Genomic DNA, 19,314 nt, shown 5'->3' on the forward strand with positions numbered 1-19,314 from the left:
TTCCCCTCATCAGGCTTTTGCAGAAGAAGCTGGAGGCATTGAAGGAGGAGCTAACACGGAGCGATTCCGCTAGGCATGTGGGACTTGTGGATGCAGCCCTTAATTCGCTTAACAAGGATTCACGGGTGGTCAATCTGTTGAAATCAGAGCACTACATTTTGGCCACCGTGCTCGATCCTAGATTTAAAGCCTACCTTGGATCTCTCTTTCCGGCAGACACAGGTCTGCTGGGGTTGAAAGACCTGCTGGTGACAAAATTGTCAAGTCAAGCGGAACGCGACCTGTCAACATCTCCTCCTTCACATTCTCCCGCAACTGGGGGTGCGAGGAAAAGGCTCAGAATTCCGAGCCCACCCGCTGGCGGTGATGCAGGGCAGTCTGGAGCGACTGCTGATGCTGACATCTGGTCCGGACTGAAGGACCTGACAACGATTACGGACATGTCGTCTACTGTCACTGCATATGATTCTCTCAACATTGATAGAATGGTGGAGGATTATATGAGTGACCGCATCCAAGTAGGCACGTCACACAGTCCATACTTATACTGGCAGGAAAAAGAGGCAATTTGGAGGCCCTTGCACAAACTGGCTTTATTCTACCTAAGTTGCCCTCCCACAAGTGTGTACTCCGAAAGAGTGTTTAGTGCCGCCGCTCACCTTGTCAGCAATCGGCGTACGAGGTTACATCCAGAAAATGTGGAGAAGATGATGTTCATTAAAATGAATTATAATCAATTCCTCCGCGGAGACATTGACCAGCAGCAATTGCCTCCACAAAGTACACAGGGAGCTGAGATGGTGGATTCCAGTGGGGACGAATTGATAATCTGTGAGGAGGGGGATGTACACGGTGATATATCGGAGGGTGAAGATGAGGTGGACATCTTGCCTCTGTAGAGCCAGTTTGTGCAAGGAGAGATTAATTGCTTCTTTTTTGGGGGGGGTCCAAACCAACCCGTCATATCAGTCACAGTCGTGTGGCAGACCCTGTCACTGAAATGATGGGTTGGTTAAAGTGTGCATGTCCTGTTTTGTTTATACAACATAAGGGTGGGTGGGAGGGCCCAAGGATAATTCCATCTTGCACCTTTTTTTCTTTTCTTTTTCTTTGCATCATGTGCTGATTGGGGAGGGTTTTTTGGAAGGGACATCCTGCGTGACACTGCAGTGCCACTCCTAGATGGGCCCGGTGTTTGTGTCGGCCACTAGGGTCGCTAATCTTACTCACACAGCTACCTCATTGCGCCTCTTTTTTTCTTTGCGTCATGTGCTGTTTGGGGAGGGTTTTTTGGAAGGGACATCCTGCGTGACACTGCAGTGCCACTCCTAGATGTGCCCGGTGTTTGTGTCGGCCACTAGGGTCGCTAATCTTACTCACACAGTCAGCTACCTCATTGCGCCTCTTTTTTTCTTTGCGTCATGTGCTGTTTGGGGAGGGTTTTTTGGAAGGGCCATCCTGCGTGACACTGCAGTGCCACTCCTAGATGGGCCCGGTGTTTGTGTCGGCCACTAGGGTCGCTAATCTTACTCACACAGCTACCTCATTGCGCCTCTTTTTTTCTTTGCGTCATGTGCTGTTTGGGGAGGGTTTTTTGGAAGGGACATCCTGCGTGACACTGCAGTGCCACTCCTAGATGGGCCCGGTGTTTGTGTCGGCCACTAGGGTCGCTTATCTTACTCACACAGCGACCTCGGTGCAAATTTTAGGACTAAAAATAATATTGTGAGGTGTGAGGTATTCAGAATAGACTGAAAATGAGTGTAAATTATGGTTTTTGAGGTTAATAATACTTTGGGATCAAAATGACCCCCAAATTCTATGATTTAAGCTGTTTTTTAGTGTTTTTGGAAAAAAACACCCGAATCCAAAACACACCCGAATCCGACAAAAATAATTCGGTGAGGTTTTGCCAAAACGCGTTCGAACCCAAAACACGGCCGCGGAACCGAACCCAAAACCAAAACACAAAACCCGAAAAATTTCAGGCGCTCATCTCTAATTAACACAGAGAAACCAGTGAATCTGGCAGTTTCCATGCCTAATTGGAATTTACAACTTTTAAAATGTCTATCTAATACTTTTCATTCTGTTTACTCATTAGAGTAACAATCCTACTAGTCTTTGGATTTCTCTAATTCCTGAAAGATTATTGCAAATAGCAAAAATGTTGTTTTGAGTGCATGTCATTTTCCCACGTCTAATGTTAGTAAATGGTTGTGACTATGTTGCATACCACAGAGCTTATTAAACACAGCTTTTAAAGTATAGACATTTAAATATTATGATAATGTGTTTCACAGAGAACACTTTGAGAGGTTTAAATGGGATAAACCTTATCTTTAATTTTTGAATGGCGTATATTCAGGCTGAAATGTCTTTTGTCTCAGCAGGGCTTCATGTCGATAGCTTCAGAACATAATGTATTTCTGTGGAAACCTGGAGTCCATTACATAAATCATCTCAACTCTCAGCAAGAATTGTCCAACAGAGCCATTGATATGGTTAAGTCAATGATCCTGAAAACAACTTTTTGTCTTACTTCACATGTTCGACAACACTAATAGATCATCTTCATTTAAAAGCACTCAGCAGGCTAATTTATCAAGCCACAGTTATCAAAACCATATTATCTTTTAGGGCACAACTTTCTTTTTATCTCTCTCATCAGTTTTGCTCATTGTATACAGAACACATGAGCTCTTCTTCACAAAAAAAAGCAGAATCTATCAATGAAATGTTTATTTTGTTTACTCTTTGAGCATCAGAGGATTTTAGAAAGAAAGAACAAAGGATAGTGAGAGGGATATTTTGGGCAATGAAATTAAAAGGGATTTTTGTTCACCTATCCCTCTACCTACAACTTTAGCAGGAGACACTAATTATACCATCATTATTACGGAAGTCTATCACTGACAACTTGGAACGGGGAGGAACTGCGTTCCGTCAGTTCCATTTGGAGACGGAACGCAGGAGTACCTGGAGGAAGCCCAGGCAAGTACAGGGAGAATATACAAACTCCACACAGTAAGAGCCATGGTGGGAATTGATCCAATAACCTCAGTGCTGTGAGGCAGTAATGCTAACCATTACACCATCCGTACCGATCTATTGACTGTAGACCTTTTGATTGTCTATCTGTTAATCAACACCCTGGCCAAAGCTATTCAATTAGAATGTAATTAAGTAATTTAACAAACGTCTTAGAAGATGGAGATTGAAGTAGCTTTTGGGTAGTTTACAGATTTTTCAGATTTATCTGAAACAAGAACTTGGTGGTATAAAGGAAAACTAGTTATCGCCCACAGCCGGGGAGAGCTTACCGACAGATTTTTACGCCACTTGGGTCAAGTTGATGTCAACAACGCGTTTCACCAATTGTGACTTCCTCAGGTGTGTTTATTAAATGTGTGCAAGAATCTCCTCTAACAATGAACTTTAAAAAATACTAGTTGAGTGAATGCTTAATAAATATTTAAACTTTATAAACCTGGAAACCACTTTCACAATTTTGTAGCTTTTCAACTTGAGCTGTGAACAGTGCATGTGATCCCAATGCAGGTCAGGTGCTCCCCAATACCATTCTTTATCCAGTTTCTATTGGTCTTTTACTGACAAGGGACCTTTTTTGGGGACAGCAGCCGGTCCCTATAAGGTCATTTTGAACCCAGCTGGGTCTAACACTAGTTCTTGAAGGACTGGGTTATTTCAGTGCATTTGGGTATTTTATACTAATATATATAGTGGGTGACATTCACAATCAGCAATTTAGGGGTGCCAAAATAAAATTATATCTTGCCCCCCAACCTAAAAATGTTGTGGCGTCCATGCTCATGAACCAAGAACTCTGTAAAAGGTGGTAAGCAGAGCATGTATTCCAGATCTGGAGTACCAAGATAAGTATGCCTAGAGTCTCCTGTTAAAATATTATAAAACTGAGATTTTAGTTAGATTTTTCTTTTATTTCAGAAAACCATATGACACTAAATTATTCTGCTTAGAGAAATGTAACCCAGTGCTCAAATTATTTATTATCATGAACGCACTGTATATAGCACCAGCATGTGTGCATTACAGCTTATAGGAGGAAGCATAGAGCAAACAGACAGACAGGTATGTAGACAACAATGACATTATGTTGTTTTCTGTATATTTGTAATAAAATATTCATACTGGAAAATGAAGCCTTCATAGAAAGAAACCAACCTCAACAAGACAAACAATAGTAAATTGTGTGCTCAAGTGAAGCATCTTTTTAATTTTGAATAATGAAGATGTCAAACCAAATGCTAGAGTATTTTAACTTAATTAGTCTATTTTTACAGACTGCCTTTTATTTCCAATTGAAAATCTAGCTTCCCTATGCAAAGCAACAAGAGCAATTCTGTTTATAATGAATACCTCTGGGACTCTATACACTAATCATTACAATCTTGCACTGAAACTGGTTTTAGTAACTAGTTTAGGCTTGTAAGATTTTCTTAGATTAACTCAATCAATCAAAGCGTCCATCTTTTTATCAAAGTGAAGGATCTAAAATAGAAACAATTTAATTTAAAAGGAAATGTATACCTGAGCCGGACACATTGTGATGCCAAAAATCTACCCCTATGTTAACACTCAACTAAATTGTTGTTTCTAAATATTTCCCCAAAAACTATTTTGTTATTGGTATTTATAAAGGTTAGTAGATCTTTTGGACTGTTTACGGGTTTTAACCTACAAGCTAATACAGTACACATTAACACCCATATGTGCTATAAATGCATTATGTAAAAATGAAATGAGCACAACTTATTTTATTTATAGGAAATTAATATATCAGACTACAAAGTTGAAACCACCCTTAAGCTTATATTTTATCTTTATTCAGTATCACCAATTTATACTTTTTTACTAATAATTCAAATACTGTTTACTCAATAATCTTAGAACACAAACCCACGTGTTTATTTTATTTTTCTGCATTTTTCAATACTAGCATTCCTCTTTTAAAAGATAATTATATAATTTGTTTCATATATCTAGATGTACTAACCATGTTGAGATGCATTTTTAATTACTTCACAGACTTTACCTGACAGAAGTTAAACTCCATAAAATGTGGTCACCAAGGTTGAAATACTGTTGGCGTCAGTGTGCCTAGGAAGGTACACTCCTGCATGTTTTTTTGGGATTGTTCCTTCCTCCGTCAATTCTGGGTTGCCGGTTTTTATTTATTGTTGAAAGTAATTAAGGTTATTGTTACACCGGATCTGGTTACTAAAACGTCCGAGTTCGGACGGCATCACACACGGCCACCGAACTCGGGCGTTATTACATCCGACCCTTATTGTGAGACCTGCTAAGATGCATTTTAGAATGCATATAGAAATACTAGAGGTTATGAGAGCTTAAGCGTAAAAAAGTCTGTAAAACTTCTATCCATCTTCATATCTGTAAAGTGGACTATATAAGAGAAGGGAATTCAGGACCTCTGGATCTCAGAATTCAGGCTACACGCTGAGTTAAAATTTTCCTCCAAGTGAAATACACAAGAGACGGGTTACATGGACTTCTTATCCAGTCTAGACACTGAGAAACAAGTGTTCCTCAAAAGGAAAATTAGATGGACTCATTAAGAGACCTATAATCAAAAAGGATAAAGATCATTTTGTTTTTTCAAATATTATTTTATTCCACCTTTGTATTTGTTTTTAATAAAATGTTAAATGTCTTAGCGCCCAAAGAGATATCTCTTTTGTTTATAAATGTAGCTTTATTGCTCTGACAGTTCCAACATCTGCAGCTAATTTGACAGCTGGAGGTGTCGTTGCCCCATTCACAGCCACTATCTGTGGCTGCGGTGGCTGACGGGCTCCTGGCTGCATGGAAGATTTTGCGATAGTAGTGAGATCTCGAGCATGCACAATGGAGCTGATCGGGCAGTCAGACACGGCGCATAGGCACTAGGCTGATGCGCTGTGGGCTCTAGTCTGGAGTTTTCACATCTGTCATAATATAATGACATTCTTAAGATCACAAAAGTTAAACTATTTTATGTGGCCTATTGTAGTATTTTTACATTTATTTATTTTTTCTCTTATTTGGACAAATCAAATAATGTGACAGATTGGTTTGATATCATGGTCAAGGTGAGTGCTGTGTGTTTAAAGACATCCATTGGTTTGCAGCTGACAAATAGGCTTTGGGAGAGATTTGCAAAAGGAATTTAGCAACCACTAATATAAACTAATTATCAGAGTATGTAGAAGAGCAGACCTTTGGGATAGTTTCAAAAAATATCATTCATTTTCACTGTATGTTTCATTTTCTGGCATTATTCCAAGGTTAGCTTTCTGTAAAAATCATTCCAAGAGTATACTGTGTTATTTGCTTGCAGCAACATCACAGAAACAGTAGTGAACCATATGTTGCTACTTAACAATCTTCTCTGTAACTTCCAAAGTAAAGTCACTGGTTGCAATTTAACACCTTCATTCCTTGAACATTGCAAGAAGGAAAGCATTGATGCCTATTCTGGTGCATAGATGTTGATCATCTCACCACCAAATTTGACAGCAAAAGGAGTTGTAATGTGTTACACCTGTTTAAGGACATCATAAAAATATACAGATGTGGCCTCAATACACCATGTGATGCAAGACGTCTGGTGCGAGTAAGCCACTAGGTCTTGTGCCACTCTAGTGGCGTTGGATGATTTTTGCAGCTTTTTACCTCAACATACGTCAAAGTCGCAATATGATGCAACTAGATGACTGTGCTGACTAATGTCGCACACAGATATACAAGTGACACATTCAACTGAATCAACGTAGTGTCCTGGTGCATCCCAGTTATTAAGACACAAAGATGCCCAGCGCTAGTAGAGTCATGCGGCACGGCACGGCACCTGGAATACCGAGATGGGCTATTTGGCACAACTGCAGCAATAATATATGGGCACACATCTGTCATTAACTCATGGTGGCCAGTTTGACTATTGCCTAATGGAATATGATTTTCACTACTTTCAAAGTAATTTCTACATTTTGAATTTTGTAGTTATATTTGTCTCTTTATAGCAAATAGAATTTTATTTTAATTCACAATTAAAATATTAAAGAAACGTGATCATGATTACCACTGTTATGGTTCATCTAATGAGACACATGGGGTGATTCACATCTGATCACTGGGCTCATTTTGCTGTTCTGCGATCAGATAGTGCTGCCTCCAGGGGGAGTGTAAATTTGCAGTGCAAGTGTGCGATCACATGTGAAGCTGAGTTGCGAAAACCCACTTTGTACAGTCTCTTCGCAGCCCAGGATTTACTCCCCCAGTGCGATGAGAACAGGCTGATCTGGGCCGGAGCTGACGTCAGACACCGTCCCTAAAAACGCTTGGCACGCCTGCGTTTTTCCAGACACTCCCTGTAAACGCTCAGCTGCCACCCACAAACGGCCTCTTCCTGTCAATCATTTTGCGAATGCCTGTGCGATTGGATTTTTTGCACCATCCTGTCGCTGACTGGCAATGTCCGGTGTTGTTGTCCGTTGTGCCTGCGCATTGCGGGGCATATGCATGCGCAGTTAGGACTTGATCGTCTGCTGTGCAAAAAACGCACAGCAGCGATCAGATATGAATTACCCCCACAGGTACAACATTTATTTAACCATCCTTCCAGTACCATGAATGCAGTGCTGGTGTGTATTATTCAGTCAGAGCTGCATTTCACTTATGGTGACGGTCTTAGGGGTAGCCCAATATATATACTGTATTTATATATATATATATATATATATATATATATATATATATATATAGGAATCGCAGGTCCGGCACTCCATGCTTCAAACTGCAGCTGCGGCGGTGCCCTCACAGGAAAGAAATATAGTTTGCAGAGGTGCGGCACTCATACCAAATAACGGAAACTCAGAGCCGTGGTCAATTTTGCATCAACGTTTCAATATTTACATATTGTCATCAGGATACAGAATAAAAACACAACATACCTTATAAGCATGCCCCCCCCCAGTGAAATGCTGGCGTCAGGGCCGGGACCACACACCCTCCCCTGTGAGGGCACCGCCGCAGCTGCAGTTTGAAGCATGAAGGGCCGGACCTGCGATTCCTACATAGAGTAGACACCGTGGTGTGAGTACTCTGTCAGGGCACCCTGCAGTATCTATTTGTTGTCTATCTTAGTGGAAGTGACTTCTTGCTGTTTTTAAGCAAATTTGATTTTAACAGCACTTTTGGTTTTTGGACTTTTCCCAGCTACGGGAGTTAATTATTTGCATTTGGTGGCCGTTGCTATAGGCAACACCATTGCTATAACATGGTGGATGCAGTGATGAATACAGATGACGCGGCTGCATTATTTCATTTTCCTGTGGGTGACACACACACATTTTCAGAATCTGAGGTGGAAGCTATTTTACACAACAAAGGGATGAATGATGAAGCAGAGGCTACAGCACCTGATATTGTTTATAGGGATTTATTGCGTTTAAGGAAAAAGGAGATAGACTTTCATTTACACGGCCTGTCATTAAGCGACTACTATAAGGCTAAGAAAATTCCACATGGTTTCCGTGTATGCAATTGTCCCACTATAGGGAGGTTTGATCCATCTTTTTGCAAAAAGTGGATAGGCATTTTAAACCGATGCTCTTTTGACCTTATGATTTTAGTAATAGAGCAAGCCAATAAAGAGTTCATGCTTATTAAAGATAAGATTGCACAGTTTGAGATGGTTCACCTCCCTACTCTAACTTTGGATGAAAGCACTGATTGGTTGGAGCGGCTAAAGCAACAATTGGCCATATATAAAAGAGACCTTCTACAATTTAAGAAATAAAAATTGCTCAAAGTTGAAGGTGACTACGAGAAACACAATGTTTATAAATGGTTGTCAGGAAATCCCTCACAAGAACGTAACCCACCTCTTTTCAGAAGGAATAAACAACAATATAAACGTAACATCTCCCGCTTTGAGACTGATTCTTCTAATGATTACAACAGCTCTAATAGTGAACAGGATAAATCTGACACGGCTTCAGCCCCTTTAGGGACTCGCCCCAGGGTCACCAAAGACAATCCCCCAGAAAGTCAAAAAGGAAATACACGCGGAGGGGTCACCAGTCAAAAAGGCAAGGGCAGAGTAGGCCGCCCCCCTCTGTCCAGAAAAACTTGATTTTCAATCTTTCTTCGCATGAATTATTGGATGGTGAAGTAAACCTCTTATCAAAGGGGTTGTCTTTCGTTCCCACTTCACGTTTTGACAGTTTTATTTGGGGGTCTGAAAAATATGAGTTAGCTACAAGTCTTAGACTCAAAGAACACTTTGGTTCTAATGATGTCATAACGGATGACCAGATACCATCACAGTTGAAGAAGTTCTGTCCGCGATCCCATTATGATCCATTATCCACCAATTCTACTATCAAGACCTACCTACGATTGTTAGATGAGGAAGTGTGTTCTTCTATCACGAATTCTAATAGCTTTCATCCTAATCTCACTCAAGTGGAACGACAAGCACTTAAAACTCTAGCAAGTAACAAAGATTTGATTATCCGTCAGGCGGACAAAGGAGGGGCTATTGTCCTTCAGGACTATCATGATTACCACCAAGAAGCTTTACGCCAGTTGTCAGACACATCAGTTTACATTAAACTAGCTAAAGATCCTACTAAAAGTTGTAGAAAGGAATTGTACGACCTCTTGCTTTCTGCCTTGGACACAGGATTAATAACAGAGGAATTGAAAGATGTGTTATACCCAGCCTTTCCCATCATGCCAATTTTCTATACAATCCCTAAGGTACATAAGGGTTTGGACCCTTCCCCGGGGAGTCCTATAGTATCAGCGCAAGGTTCGTTATTCCAACCGGTCACCACGTACCTGGATTCCATCCTGCAACCCTTAATTCAGAGTGAAGGGACATTCCTTTTGGACACTACCACCTTTCTGAGGAAGTTGCAGACTGTTCCTATATTTGATAATGATTGTTGGCTGGTTGGTATAGACGTTATAAATTTATACACTTCAATTCCTCACAGGTTTGGTTTACACACCTTACGTAATTTCCTAGAATCTAAAAGTATTTTTACTGGTGACAAAATTAACAACATTTTACAGCTGGTTGAACTTATTCTGCATAATAATTTTTTTCTCTATGAAAATGACATTTACTTGCAGGTACAGGGCTGTGCCATGGGCAGTTCCATGGCACCGTCCTATGCCAACATAGTAATGTTCTTTGTTGAACAGTTGCTGTTTTTTGCTGAGGGTGGGATCAGGGATCATATCGCCCTATTTTTAAGGTATATAGATGACCTTTTTGTGATTTGGAGGGGTGATATTGATATACTTCGATCTTTGCTTGAGACACATAATGCGACTGATCACCCCATCAAATTTACGTACATTTTCAGTAGAGAAACACTTGATTTTCTTGATGTACACATTTCTATTGTTGACCAGGTTATTCATACTAGTCTGTTTTCGAAGGTCACAGATAGGAATACTTTATTGAAAGCACAAAGTTGCCATCCGAGGGCCCTTATTAATGGACTTCCCTATTCTCAAATGCTGAGAGTCTTTCGTATTAACAGTGACCCTGGCAAGGCCATTGAACAGATAGATTCGATGGTTCAAAATTTTTTGGAACGTGGCTATAGTGCCAGTTCTTTGGCCATTTGCAACCAAAAGGGTTATCTTTAAATAGGGACATACTTGTGAATAGTTCCACATCAGCTAGTAGCACACGTTCTAAAGTGCTACCGTGGGTGAATAAGTTTAATGTGGCATCACCAGCCATCATTGAAACTGCAAAAACGTTATGGCCAATGATTCAGAGCGACCCTAAGCTTAATTTAAAAGATCATAGACTAATGCCCTGCTATGCACGAGGCCGTAATTTAAAAGATATCCAGGTTAAAACAGATACCACAAGGACACCTTTGAAGCAGACCACGTTTTTGAGTAATACACGTGTGGGTTGCTTTAAGTGTACCTGCACGACGTGCCAGTTTATGCTTACAGGCGATTCGTTTAGTCACCCCCATTCTGGAAAATTATACAAAATTTTACATTATTTTACCTGCAATTCTTCTTTTGTGGTGTACCAAATCATCTGCCCTTGTGGGCTTTGCTACATCGGTAAAACCGAGTCTAAATTTAAGGAGCGTATGGGCAATCATAGAGCTGCCATACGGGCAGCATTAGTGTCGGGTACAAGCGACCAACCGGTCGCACGCCACTTTGCAGAGGCCAGGCACTCCTTATCAAGCCTTAGATATAGAATAATAGATACAGTCCCGTTAAATAGACGAGGTGGAAATCGTTCATTGCAGTTATTAAGGTGTGAAGCGCGATGGATACATCGTTTGAATGTTATTCATCCCAAAGGGTTAAATGATATTATTTCTTATGCAGCCTTGCGTTAACACATTTTAGCTGGACTTGCATCTCATAGTTTTTGCTGATTCTAGAATTAGGCCATTATGGTCTCAGTATGGTTGTAGCAATGTTATCTATTATGCGTCATTATTAACTAAGAATGTATTATGCAGCTGTTCTCTGTGTCTTTTCTGTGGCCACAACGATTCTGCTTTTCATCTCTGAATTCATTGTACATTGTTTGTGTTACCATTCTAATGACCGCAGCTGTAACACACTATTTTGGATGGTGAAAGGTTAAGTTTTTTGCACAGGTGTACGTTCCAATTGGGATGACGTCACCAATCAGCGCGGCGGCGGGGAGGGTGTGTGGTCCCGGCCCTGACGCCAGCATTTCACTGGGGGTGGACATGCTTATAAGGTATGCTGTGCTTTTATTCTGTATCCTGATGACAATATGTAAATATTGAAACGTTGATGCAAAATTGACCACAGCTCTGAGTTTCCGATATTTGGTATGAGTGCCGCACCTCTGCAAACTATATATATATATATATATATATATATATACAGCATACAAGGCAGCACTCAATGAAATGATGAAAGGAGCAGGTAAATGTGTTCAACGTTTCAAGATTTATTTCTCATCGTCAGGATACATAGTGAATGCTTAACAAACAGACCTTTTTATCCAGTTCCCAACACCACACCCAGGTACCGCCTCCAGAACCACAGGTTGAACACATTTACCTGCTCCTTTCATCATTTGATTGAGTGCCGCCTTGTATGCTGTATATTTGGGTCTCTGAGCACAGGACACCTAGGAGGGCACTGGAGCTACCTTGAATTTTATTTGGAGCGCTGCCTACTCTGTTACCATATATATATATATATATAAATATATATATATTTATATATATATTTTTTTTTTATAGAGTGCTAGACTAAAACCCGATTATATCACATATGGCCGTCACCATATGGGAAAGACAGCTCTGACTGAATAATATACACCAGCACTGCATTCATGGTATTGGAAAGATGGATAGATAGATATATATATATATATATATATATATAATACATATCAAAATATATATATAGTATATATACTGTGTGTGTAAATATATAAATATATATATACATACTGTAGATAGATAGATAGATAGATCGATCCCCCATCGGATGTGCATGTACAGTATAGCCGACAGGCGATACCGCCTGCGATTGCTCCACTCCTCCCCCTGCCAGCACTCCCAACATCGGCAAGTGCTTACGCACCCCGCCAGGTCCTGTCACCGCCGATATCGTAAGGTACACACATGGTTAAGTGTGTACATGGCTTTTGAAAGGAAAGAATAAAAGAAGGATAACGTCTGTTGCAATTAACAGATGTAAAAAAAAAAGTATTTATTTAATTGGAATTTTACTATATTTATCGAACTATTGCAAATATATCTGCCATGCTTTCCTATACAATGCTAGCGCAGAACAATATTTATAAAGCTTTTTTTTTCCAGAGCTGTTAAACCTAATTATTATTTTGTACAAACAGTTCTCTCTAGTCTCACAACCTAATTGTTATTGTGTAAGTACATAGAGTAACAAATGCTGTTCTTTTTAATTAGTGGCTTTCATGTAGTCTGGTCTAAAGGGGAATCAGCACAGAGATGTCTATGCAAAAGAAATGAAGCCTGTATAAAAGTGTTTGATTGAAAATTTGATGCGTTTAATGTCAGTGTTCTATAGCTATGAACCCAATGTTCTCATCACAAATGCCAATAATGCAAGTTTTATATAGTCTTTCATGAATAACAGTGCTATAGAATCTCAATCATGTACTTTTGTTTTATGTAAAGGAGCAGCTATATTCATGCTAAACGCTATAATAATGTGAATCCCTGTGAGTATGGCTACATTTTCTTGTCTTGTTTATATCTTTCTTGAGCTCCCCCCATAAGGCTCAATTTACAAAGGTGTGAGTTTTATTTAGAACTGGTGATGTTGCTCATAGCAACCAATCAGATTCTTCTTAACATTTATATAGCTTTTTCATGTTTTATGTACAAGGGAATAACATGCAGGGCCTAAAATGATCAAATCTGGGTGTTAGTGCCTAAAATGACCCATTTTGACTGTTATAACCTAAAAAGACCTAATTCTCTTACTTATGTTGAAACTATATAAATTTACTGTGGAAATGTGTGGAATGAGTGGTTTTCATATGCAATTCATATATACAGATTTGCCCTGTTACAGCCTTGCTGCACATCACACGCAGCGCGACTGCACATTGCGGAAGCAAAGCTGCAAGGAAGTAGCAGGACACATCTGTAATAAGGGCACAGTGTCTCAAACACAACAATATGCTGAGTGATTTTGTTTTATTTTCATACAATGTATGAATGAATTCCTAAACTGACATTTTTAAATAAAATCCTAAAAGATGGATTGAAGAAAACAAATTTTAGTTTTTTAAATACTAAAAATCTGGGGCTTAATTATGATACAAATGTTACTATTATCTTTGTTTCTGCAGCCAGGGGGGCAGAGTGCCATCAGACCCCCAGGCCAGTGCAATTTAAGTGTTCCAGGGTCACCTGATTGTGGATTCCCTGTGAAAAGCTTGGCCACTTGCTTGAGTCTGCCCCCCAGGCTGAAAGTTGTCAGTCAGCCCCTGTCTGCAGCATATCTTAATGAGCTGATACCCCTGCTATAAGAGGAGAGTAGGAGAACAGTATGAGTGTGCTCTTCTCTGCCATTCTCTGTAAGCTCCAATGTGCCTCTTACTAGGACTTGAATCAGTGACAAGAACACTTGGACACTTCAGAAATATTCATGTAACAACAATATAAAAAAATACAACCATCATGTAACTTCCATTACCTAGTATATATATCTTGCATTATAATGTATACTGTGGGTCTACTCTAGACATTAAATCCCAGTAGCTTCATCAGTATGTGGTCAATATCCCGACAGTCATAATCCTGACGGATCCCGGAGGTAAGTACAGGGGATGTAGTTATGTGACCGGCATCACAATACCTGCGCCGGGATCCCTCCCCCTCACAATCCCGACAGTTGGCATGCCAACTAACAGGGACTATTCCCACTCATGGGTGTCCACGACACCCATAGAGTGGGAATAGAACCTTTGGCGAGGGCAGCTCGCCACTGAGCCCGCAGCGAGATGGCAAGGGGCTTTGTTGTGCTCGCCCCCCCATCAAAAAGCAGGGCTTTGTGTTAGGGTTAGGCACTAGGGGGATGGTTAAAGTTACGCATAAGGGGGAGGGTTATGGTTAGGCTGTGTGAGAGGGGCAAGTTAGGGTTAGGCTACTGGGAGGGGTGGGTTATGGTAAAAATACATAAAGCCATCTTTCAGGATTTTGGCCATTGGGAACATGCTGTTGGTCTTCTGACTGTCTTGATCCAGACTGCTGGGATTTCATATCCAACCCAATTCATCAGGTTTGAACGATGATCATGTAGACTTGTTTGTGGTCGTCTTCTGACAGTTAAGCCCTAACTGCAGTGTCGAACTAATGCATAAAGGGCCCAATAGAAAATATAATGGCAGGGGCCCATGCTTAGGGGTTTTTCCAGCCTCCAGGGACTTGGCTCAACATTATAGAGTGCCTGGCTGGGCCCCTTTATATATATATATATATATATATATATATAGTAAATATTCTAAGTGCATCCATGATAATGACCAGATTAACAACAGCAATGGGGTTGGGTATGTGTGACCGGCGGTCAGGAGACTGCCAGTCACAATAACGATGTCGGGATCCCGGCTGTTACATGGCCAGCTGGGGGGCAAGCGCAGTGGGCACGGTGGCTCGCTGCACCTGCCACAGGTTCTATTCCCACTCTGTAATGGTTTCCTGACCACCAGTCACATAACCGCATCCCCAGCAATGCACTATAGAAAATACACTATAGTACTGTTAAGTAAAATGTAACATATGCATAATGTATGATTTCAAGTGCACAATCCAGAACCTGATCCACAGAGGATGGTGTGGGCCATTAAGCAGTGGGTCCCACCAGGGGTTTCCCTGCACCATGTGGGCCAGTCCGACCCTGCCGAACTTTATAGACTTGAACATGTACAATGAAGAAAACTGCAGAGGCACCAAGGATAATTCTCTATGGTAACATCACACATTTTGATTAGCGTTGGTGTGCTTGGTTTCTGGCTAGGATAGGCAGTGATAGTTGGCGGTGCTTGCACAGGCCAATGGAAGGATTTGGATGGGGTATGAGTGCAGATATCCAAATTTTGTGGACTTGTGCAAAAGTTAGATTTGTTTTGCAGTGCCAGCTTGGAGAGTGTTCATTCTTTGACATTCATCCCTTTCATCCCTAGTCATACATGGGATGAAAGTCATACATGGGAAACTGATTCCCCATGTGATCATTTAATGACAAATCAGTTTACTTATCAGTTGACTTCCCCAACAAGTGCAATTATCTGGAACATTGTCCAACTATGTCCTTGCCTTGTTGTCAGTATTGACCAAACACACAGTAAAATGCCTATAATATCATATCAAGCTCTATGCAGGCTTAAATTCTCATTATCTGCTCAAATTCCTGAACTTTAGCAGATGATATTCTATTATGAAGTTGAATTTAAGCATGTAAGAATGCAATAATGGCAGTTGTTCTAGACTACTCAATCTGTGACATAGGCAGATGCACTTGTCCAATACATCCTTGAAAATCATTACTGGATTTACATAACTGGCGATTATAGGCATTCAAACAATGGTGCCTTAAGCCTTGGACAATTCACTAGACCCAACTGTTTTATACAGAACATCATGTGGCAATGCTGGTCCTAATACAGGCCAGAATATAGTTATTCCTCTTCTGGTCAGATAAATCATATGCATTTTTAACATACCTGAAGAACTAGGCCAACTGCAATCCCTGACCCCTCACACTGGGATGGTCTCATCTAAATCAGGACAGTTGGCAGGTATGGCCTTTTTTAGGTAGCATTCCTATCTATTTAACATTTCACCAACGTACTGTGTAGGCAAATTCACGTCCCTCATCCTCGGTAGCCCTGGACCATTGGTGTTTCTATAATGGGTGCAATGTGTGTGGTGCACATAGGCCCCTGAGTCCAGGAGGGGCCCACACCACACACATTGCACCCACATTTTAATACTTACCTTTCCAGAGTCCCCAATTGGGCACTGCAGCCACAGCAAAAATCTCTTCCAAAATGGCTGCCCGCATGATTAGTAGTGAATTTGGTCTCTGGAACATGGCAGGCACCATGTTTCTGGATACCTGCACATGCACAGTACACTCCGGCATAATGCTGGAGACTACTGTGATGTGCCCACCCAGAGTCTGCACAGGGGCTCCATCCTCTGTTAAAACTCCCCTGCCCTGGACTCAGGTCTAATGTGCCCAATGCAAACTTCAGACTGAATCCTATGGAAAATCTTACTCAGATGAACACTAAACATGTCTGCTGTAAAAGTTTTACTTCAAAAATTATTTATAATAGCTCTCTGAAAGGTAACAGCTGCTTTATAATGGAAATCACTCCCTGAGTTTGTGTTTCCACTTTTCAAACAAATTCAATTAGCTCCTGCACTTGAAAACCCTTAAGGCAGAAAGAAGATGATACTGGGATGCTTCAATCCAATGCTAACTGTAAAATTGTCTGAACTACATTTCTTCTTCATGACTATAAAAGAGAAAAAAAATATTTTACTAATTATTTAAGAAACACCTAATAAGGTATTTTAAACAACAGCGTTTACATGTCACCAAGAATTCACTAGGAAATACAGTATATCACAATCATACAACATAAGGTATATAAACCTCCATAACCCTGTAACATGGAAGTGGACAAAAGATTGACCAATAGCTTGCAAGACCTCACTCACCCCTGTCACTCACCCCTGGGGTCTTTTTTGTACCCACAGTAATGGTGCAGCAGATGAGAACAATTCAGGAGTATGTCTATGTTTCAAGTGTTTTGGAGACTATATTTAAGTGTGTGTACTTAATATAAAATATAAATATAATGTGTGTGTCATTAAATATGAGTTAGCTTCACAGAGGGGTGGAGAGGTAAGTATAGTAATCTATTGGTGCAGGGTGCAAAAATAAGATTTTACTCACCGGTAAATCTATTTCTCGTAGTGGATGCTGGGGACTCCGTAAGGACCATGGGGAATAGACGGGCTCCGCAGGAGACTGGGCACTCTAAAGAAAGATTTAGTGCTACCTGGTGTGCACTGGCTCCTCCCTCTATGCCCCTCCTCCAGACCTCAGTTAAGGAAACTGTGCCCGGAAGAGCTGACATTACAAGGAAAGGATTTTGGAATCCAGGGTAAGACTCATACCAGCCACACCAGTCACACCGTATAACTCGTGATAAACTTACCCAGTTAACAGTATGAACAACAAACAAGCATCACTCAACTGATGCCACATAACATAACCGTTTAGTAAGCAATAACTATATACACGAATTGCAGAAAGTCCGCACTTGGGACGGGCGCCCAGCATCCACTACGGACTACGAGAAATAGATTTACCGGTGAGTAAAATCTTATTTTCTCTAACGTCCTAGTGGATGCTGGGGACTCCGTAAGGACCATGGGGATTATACCAAAGCTCCCAAATGGGCGGGAGAGTGCGGATGACTCTGCAGCACCGAATGGGCAAACTCAAGGTCCTCCTCAGCCAGGGTATCAAACTTGTAGAACTTTGCAAATGTGTTTGAACCCGACCAAGTAGCAGCTCGGCAAAGCTGTAATGCCGAGACCCCTCGGGCAGCCGCCCAAGAAGAGCCCACCTTTCTTGTGGAATGGGCTTTCACTGATTTTGGATGCGGCAATCCAGCCGCAGAATGAGCCTGCTGAATCGTGCCACAGATCCAGCGAGCAATAGTTTGCTTTGAAGCAGGAGCACCCAGCTTGTTGGATGCATACAGGACAAACAGCGAGTCAGTCTTCCTGACTCCAGTCGTTCTGGTCACATAAATCTTCAAAGCCCGGACTACGTCAAGCAACTTGGAATCCTCCAAGTCACAAGTAGCCGCAGGCACCACAATAGGTTGGTTCAAATGAAAGGATGACACCACCTTTGGCAGAAATTGCGGACGAGTCCGCAATTCTGCCCAATCCATATGGAAAACCAGATAGGGCTTTTACATGACAAAGCCGCCAATTCTGACACATGCCTAGCCGAAGCTAAGGCCAACAGCATGACCACTTTCCACGTGAGATACTTTAGCTCCACGGTCTTAAGTGGCTCACACCAGTGGGATTTCAGGAAACTCAACACCATGTTAAGATCCCAAGGTGCCACTGGTGGCACAAAAGGGGGCTGAATATGCAGCACTCCCTTAACAAACGTCTGAACCTCAGGCAGTGAAGCCAGTTCTTTTTGGAAGAAAATAGATAGGGCCGAAATCTGGACCTTTATGGACCCTAATTTTAGGCCCATAGTCACTCCTGACTGTAGGAAGTGCAGGAATCTACCCAGCTGGAATTCCTCTGTAGGGGCCTTCCTGGCCTCACACCAAGCAACATATTTTCGCCATATACGGTGATAATGCTTTGCTGTCACGTCCTTCCTAGCCTTTATCAGCGTAGGAATAACTTCATCCGGAATGCCTTTTTCCGCTAGGTTTCCGGCGTTCAACCGCCATGCCGTTAAACGCAGCCGCGGTAAGTCTTGGAACAGACAGGGCCCTTGTTGTAACAGGTCCTGTCTGAGAGGCAGAGGCCATGGGTCCTCTGTGAGCATTTCTTGCAATTCCGGGTACCAAGTCCTTCTTGGCCAATCCGGAACAATGAGTATTGTTCTCACTCCTCTTTTTCTTACAATTCTCAGCACCTTTGGTATGAGAGGAAGAGGAGGAAACACATAGACCGACTG

General features: G+C 41.3%; 1 protein-coding gene and 1 long non-coding RNA gene across 4 annotated transcripts in view; one reads left to right on the forward strand and one right to left on the reverse strand.

The window, feature by feature from the left end:
- TOX (thymocyte selection associated high mobility group box) overlaps positions 1-19,314 on the reverse strand; it is a 367,184-nt gene that overhangs the window by 178,087 nt on the left and 169,783 nt on the right. The gene's annotated exons all lie outside the window — the stretch shown is intronic.
- The window catches only part of LOC134928258 (uncharacterized), a 93,507-nt gene that overhangs the window by 34,522 nt on the left and 39,671 nt on the right, over positions 1-19,314 (forward strand). The window lies entirely within an intron of this gene.

The sequence above is a fragment of the Pseudophryne corroboree genome, chromosome 5 (genome assembly GCF_028390025.1).
Source record: "Pseudophryne corroboree isolate aPseCor3 chromosome 5, aPseCor3.hap2, whole genome shotgun sequence".
NCBI lineage: Eukaryota > Metazoa > Chordata > Amphibia > Anura > Myobatrachidae > Pseudophryne > Pseudophryne corroboree.